At 41.2% G+C, this 6,000-nt stretch overlaps 1 protein-coding gene across 10 annotated transcripts in view; it reads right to left on the bottom strand.

Annotated features, from left to right (window-relative positions):
• The window catches only part of LOC135107333 (serine-rich adhesin for platelets-like), a 108,977-nt gene that overhangs the window by 67,638 nt on the left and 35,339 nt on the right, over positions 1-6,000 (bottom strand). For 2 of the 10 annotated variants that reach the window (XM_064017049.1, XM_064017047.1), the window contains exon 3: positions 998-1,040. The exons of 6 other annotated variants lie outside the window; for them this stretch is intronic. The gene's annotated coding sequence lies outside the window, so the exon portion shown is untranslated. Of the gene's footprint in view, positions 87-997; positions 1,041-6,000 lie in introns of those variants that run through there. 2 more of the 10 variants (XM_064017042.1, XM_064017043.1) reach the window with 2 other exon arrangements.

Raw genomic sequence — 6,000 nt, 5'->3', positions numbered from 1 at the left:
CTGGGGGAGGGTGGCTGGCAACGGCGGCGTCGTGGTCCCTCCGCCATGTCTCTGGTTGCCATAGGGATCCCGGCCGTCCCCGCAACAACACCCAGCATCCCGTGACTCAATCTCGTCTCTCGCATTCTGTACTTTCACATCCCCATTCCTTTTCCCCCACAGTTAGTTAGCATTTTTTATATACATGAATAACAAGAACTGGTGATTTAATTAGTTATTAGGACGAGGAATGGACGCAGGGTATAGGTGTAAATGAAAGTTGTGGGGTGATAGCGGCGTCCCACATTCCGACGCGTATGCGCTACAGGACATCTCAACCCCGGGACAGGCATCCTAATTACTGAAAGGAGATCGAGCCCCGTGATGGTGCCCCGCATACATACACCATCGATCCCCACGAGTCTGCCTCTCTGCAACACCTCAGTCGCGGAGAACTTGAACAAACAGTGGTGTCTGATGAACTTCCTGAAATATTCTCGCACTTAAACTGATCACACGATCCTGCTGCTGCTAACCCCGCCTGTCTGACTGACCCACACACACACACACACACACACACAGCGTCGGGTTACTAGCATAAGCGTCCCGGCAAAACTTATATTTAACCTAACGCATGCCAGCCGGGCCACCACATGCTAACGTTAACACGCCTGCTGCCTGTAGTAAAAGACCTTAAGTTTAATATGTAGTGTGTGTGTGTGTGTGTGTGTGTGTGTAGGAATAAGTTAGATGAATCGAGCGACAAACATTCTAATTCCTTGAGGTAGTCTGTCTCTCTCTATATCTCTCTCTCTCTCTCTCTCTCTCTCTCTCTCTCTCTCTCTCTCTCTCTCTCTCTCTCTCACACATGAAGCCGAGATACCGTTACTATGACAACACACACACACACACACACACACACACACACACACACACACACACACACACACACACAAAACACTGACAAGAAATCAAATCAAAACACAATGAAACAACAAATGGCTGTACAAACACTTACTTCACTCCATCCCTAGCCACCACACCAGTGTCCCAACACACACCTGCAATGAAGAGAAAAATCACCGTGTTAATTCAATTTGCTGAACAGAAGAGGAGATTGAGATAGTAGAAGAAGCTACTCTTGGGAATAAACGGAGAGAGCGCAGAGAGGAAATGGAGGAGAGGAGAGGAAAGATGAGAGTAGAGCAGAGCGGAGCAGTGTGGGGAGGAACGAAGTCAGTGACACAGAAACACACACTAAATGAAGGAATGTCCCTGGCTATACAGCAAGACCCCGGTCCAATCCATGCCACGCCATGACCGCAGTTATTTGCAGCCCGCCAGCCACCGCAAGATTGAAAATAAAACTTCACAATAAGGGATTAGCGAGGGCAGACCACTTAGGGAACGGCCACGTTGGGGAAAGGGATTGGAGGGTTACTTTACTGCGTGAGGGAGGGGGGAGGGAGGGGGAGTAAGTGGAAAGGGGAAAAGAGTGAAAGGGGAATCGATGTCGGGAACAGGGATTAGTGAGTGGTGTCTAAAGGAGGGTTATGGAGGGTCGCTTGGGGAAGGCGTGAGGCCCTTAATTGGGTAATGGGCAGCATGGCTCTCCGGGGAAGGGAGGAACACGGAAGCAGCGCCAACCTGGAGGGACGGGAGGAAGGGAGAGAGTGGGAGGGACGGAGGGAAACGCGGTCGGGAGATTAAAAGGTAGACATGAGTAAGGAAAGTGAGCAAAAAATGAAAGGATGTAAATGCATGTGGACAGGAGGGACATAAAAAAAAGTTGATATGAGAGAAGGAAACGGAACAGAATAGGAGGGGAAAAGGATACATTAATGAAAAGGTGGACAAAGAAAGGAGAGTAAGCAAAAAGTGAAAGGATATAAATGTATATGGACAGGAGAGAGGTAAGGAAAAAAAAAAAGGAGAAAAAGAAAGTGGACATCAGAGAAGGAAAAAGAAAAAGAACAATATGGGGAAAAGGCATCTATTATGAGAGACAGAAACGTGAGTGTGGAGGAAACGCGAACAGGAAGGAAAGAAATAAAGCGAGTGAAGGAGGGAGGAAGTGGAACACATTAGAAAAAGAGAGGGAAGGAAAAGAAGAGTGGACGTGAGGGAAGGAGAAGAAAAAGAAAAGGGATGTAAGGAAGAAAGAAAGTTACAATATGGAGGAAAGGAAATGAAGAGACGTAAACAGGAGAGAGAGAGAGAGAGAGAGAGAGAGAGAGAGAGAGAGAGAGAGAGAGAGAGAGAGAGAGAGAGAGAGAGAGAGAGAGAGAGAGAGAGAGAGAGAGAGAGAGAAATACCAGCTTTTCGATCAAGCATACACGAGACAAACATGAAGGAATTAAGAAGAAAAATAATGCTGCTATAAAAAAAAAAAAATGTAGGAGAGGAGGGACCGTGAGAAACAGAATAAATTAAGCTGAAGGCAAGAGAAGAAAAACAGGAAAAGGAGATAAGAAATATAAGAAAACGTGGGAAAAACAAAACCTGGCAATATGAGAGAGAGAGAGAGAGAGAGAGAGAGAGAGAGAGAGAGAGAGAGAGAGAGAGAGAGAGAGAGAGATGAGAGAGAGAGAGATGAGAGAGAGAGAGAGAGAGAAAACTAGGCACACATGTCAAAAACCAAGAGCAAAATGAAGTAAAAGAACAAAACAAACGAGGAAGAGGAGGAGGAGGAGCAAAAGACAAGATCAAGAACAGACAAAACCAAGAGGTATGTTAAGCCGCATAAACACGAGGGAAGAGAAACAAAATATAAATGAAAAGAAAAATACTGACATTGTATTTGAAAGAAAAAAAATTATATATATATATATATATATATATATATATATTATATATATATATATATATATATATATATATATATATATATATATATATATATATATATATATATATATATATATATATATACTACGAACTTTAAATAAGAAAATATTAACGAAGGAAAGAATTAAGAGAAGAAAGGAACTATTAAAGGAAGAAAATACCAAAAGAAGAAAGAGATAAGAGACAGAAAGGCTAAAAATAAAGGCCACGAGAGAGAGAGAGAGAGAGAGAGAGAGAGAGAGAGAGAGAGAGAGAGAGAGAGAGAGAGAGAGAGAGAGAGAGAGAGAGGTTAAGTCCTATTTGATACAGATGACCGTGGCTAGCAGGACCGGATGTGTGTATATGTGTGTGCGTGTTTGTGTGTGGTAAAGAAAACGAGAGAGAGAGAGTTGTTAAGGGCACACCAAAACAATTTACCGAAGACCCAGAACGAGTGCTGCACACTCTTTAAAATAACACACACAACACACACACACACACACCACTACCCTTCACTGATGTCTGGCTAGTTGGTTACTTGTCACCACCATCATCACCACCACCACCACCACAACCACCACCACCACCTCCTCCTCCTCCTCGCTGTCAGCCATCGCCATTTCCGAGAGCAGACAACCAGCCAGCCATTCCGAAGAGGCTGTCACGGATATTTAGCATCCGCTCCAGACGTAGCCTTTAGAATTGCAGCCACAGTGGAGGCGTTGACACCCTACTACCTCTCTTCCTCCCACCCTGACGTGCACCTTTCTCTCTTTTAATCCTGTCTCTGTTTCTCTCCTCCATTCACATACGAGTTCTCTCTTTCTTCATACCCTTCCACGCTTTTCCTTTCTTTCTCTCTCTCTCCCTTCTGCAAACACACAGACCCCAGTATTCTCTCTCACTCACTAGTTCTCGTACCCACATCCCACGCATATGCTCTCAATTCCTTCCTGTTCTTTCCTACCGAGCCCCTAACCCAATACACGCTCCATTCTCTCTCCTCCATACACACATATGCAGGCAAGCATCCTCTCCACCACAGCTAACATCTACATCCACACACACGCACATGTTTAATATCCACTAGAACACATACACACACACACACAGGGTTTCCTATCCACCCCATCGCTCACACACGCTCACACCTAAAGCTCTCGTCTCACGCCTCTTCCTCTTCCTCTCCCCTTCCCTGCAACTCGGGTCTCCCGTCTCTCTCTCTCTCCTCTCTCTCTCTCTCTCTCTCTCTCTCTCTCTCTCTCTCTCTCTCCTCTCTCCCAGAGCTCTAGTCTCCCTCCTCTCCCTCTCCCCGGAGCTCGTTATCCTTATCCCCGCGCCCCGTCAGCAGGACAGTGCATCCCTGCGTCAGCGCCTCCGTCAAGATAAATGGGACCCCCGCGCAGGCCGGGGATCAAAGTGGCGGCGTGAGAGGGATGATGCTGAGGGAAAAGGAGATGAACCGAAGGATTAGGACGCCCAAAGGAATTCCGGTTCACGTGAGTGTTGAGAAATTTGGTACTTTTTTCTTTTATCTTTTATTTATTATTATTTATTTTTTTGTGGGTGATTTTTTTTTTAACTTTTTTTCATGGTAAGTAAAATTAATGAGTTGCATATCACTTCGGTTCATGGAGATGTTGGTGACTTTTTTTTCTTTTAATCTTTGTTGATGATTGTGTTTTTGAGGGAACAATAATATATATATTTCTTGAGGCAAACTTTTTTTTTCTTTCGTTATAATTTAAAAAATGTCGAGGGTGTAATGTCTGATTTTTTTTCGGTAAATGTGGATTTCTTATAGCTTTACGTTTTTTTTTTTTTTTGGGCGATTTTTTGTAATCATATTTATTTTTGGGGGATGAACAATTTTTTCCCCCATTTGTGATTAAAATGAAATGTTGAATGTTTAATGTGCAATTATTATTTTGGTTCATGTGGACTTTGGTGAATTTGATGGTTTTTTTTTTTTTTTTTTTTTTCTTTTCTTTGTGGATGATTATACATTTTAAGGACAAACTTTTCTTTTTTTCTATTGGGACTACGATTAAAGTAGGTATTATTTCGGTTCATGTGGATTTTGGTGAATTTATTTATTTTTTCCTGATTATATTAACTATTGTTAAGTGACAACTTATATCATGTAATTTTAAATAAAAAAATAAATAAATAAACATACGTCGATGGCTTAATGTGTGAATAGCATTTCGGTTTATGCTGACTTTTGGTTTGTTATTTTTTTACTCTAGATAAGTATATTTTTTCTTTTTTTTTCACTGTAAATAAGAAAATGTCGTAGGTTTAATGCGTGAGAATTTGTGTTCTATGTTAATTTTTTTTTTGTCATGCTGATATATATTATTATTATTTTATTAATTAATCAATTAATTAATTTATATATATATATATATATATATATATATATATATATATATATATATATATATATATATATATATATATATATATATATGTATATTTTTATTTATTTATTTTTTTTTTTTTGTGTGTGTGTGTGTGGGAGGCGGGTGAAAAAGGAGAGGGGAGAAAAATACATATTTCCCTTCTAATATAAATGGAAGCATGCCCAAAACTGAATAAAGATCAAGTCAAGGAATTTTCACTGAGGGAGTAATCTTTTTTTTTCTCTCCCTCCCGTTCGATATCTGTGATGTTAAAATAGTCACCATTTTTAATGCGAATAAACTATCATATATTCTTTCCCTTTAAATGTCATTAGCTCTAAGTCTCTCAATGCGCGGAAAGAGAGGAAGAAAAAAAATCCAAACGATGTAAAGACTTTAGAACTGCCGAGAATCAGCTATTTTACACTTCCAAATTGGTGTCTTGTGAAAGTCGTGTGAGGGAAAACAGGAGAGAATGACTGACGGGAATTGAAATGAGCGAAGCGATGAAAAACAGTGAAGTGGCCAAATAAAAGAAAAAAAGAAGTCAAGGGGGCGGAAAAAAATAGGGAGGAGAGAGAGGAAAGTCAAATAAGAAAGTGAAAGACAGTAGGAAAAACGAGAGAGAGAGAGAGAGAGAGAGAGAGAGAGAGAGAGAGAGAGAGAGAGAGAGAGAGAGAGAGAGAGAGAGAGAGAGAGAGAGAGAGAGAGAGAGAATCTTCCGAAGTTTACCAGTACACTGGATTTACAACAACGAAACTCTAACAGAAAAGTGAGAGAGAGAGAGAGA

The sequence above is a fragment of the Scylla paramamosain genome, chromosome 15, assembly GCF_035594125.1.
Source record: "Scylla paramamosain isolate STU-SP2022 chromosome 15, ASM3559412v1, whole genome shotgun sequence".
In the NCBI taxonomy this organism is placed as follows: Eukaryota; Metazoa; Arthropoda; class Malacostraca; order Decapoda; family Portunidae; genus Scylla; species Scylla paramamosain.
Note: the sequence above shows the minus strand (reverse complement) of the source record. Positions and strands in the feature narration are given on the sequence as shown.